This window comes from Solanum tuberosum, unplaced genomic scaffold (genome assembly GCF_000226075.1).
Source record: "Solanum tuberosum cultivar DM 1-3 516 R44 unplaced genomic scaffold, SolTub_3.0 scf00150, whole genome shotgun sequence".
Classification (NCBI taxonomy): Eukaryota; Viridiplantae; Streptophyta; class Magnoliopsida; order Solanales; family Solanaceae; genus Solanum; species Solanum tuberosum.
This window is the reverse complement of record NW_006239073.1, coordinates 1,361,771-1,362,281: the sequence shown is the minus strand read 5'-3', so window position 1 is coordinate 1,362,281 and position 511 is coordinate 1,361,771.

The window sequence follows — 511 nt, the reverse complement described above, 5'->3', positions numbered from 1 at the left end:
TTTATTAATTAATTTGTTTTGTGACTGTTTTTTAATATGACAAACCATATCATATATTTTTAGGGGCAACAATATGCAATAACTATGAGAAATGTATCATGTGTAATATTATATCTTCCGACTATGACAAAAATTAAAATATTAATTAGAACTTGACAAACAGATATACACAAAAATAAAATCGTATAATGTTTCATCTTCATTCATTCACAATAATAATAATAATAATAATAATAATAATAATAATAATAATAATAATAATAATAATAATAATAATAATAATAATAATAATAATAATAATAATAATAATAATAATAATAATAATAATAATAATAATAATAATAATAATAATAATAATAATAATAATAATAATAATAATAATAATAATAATAATAATAATAATAATAATAATAATAATAATAATAATAATAATAATAATAATAATAATAATAATAATAATAATAATAATAATAATAATAATAATAATAATAATAATAATAATGAGTAAAAC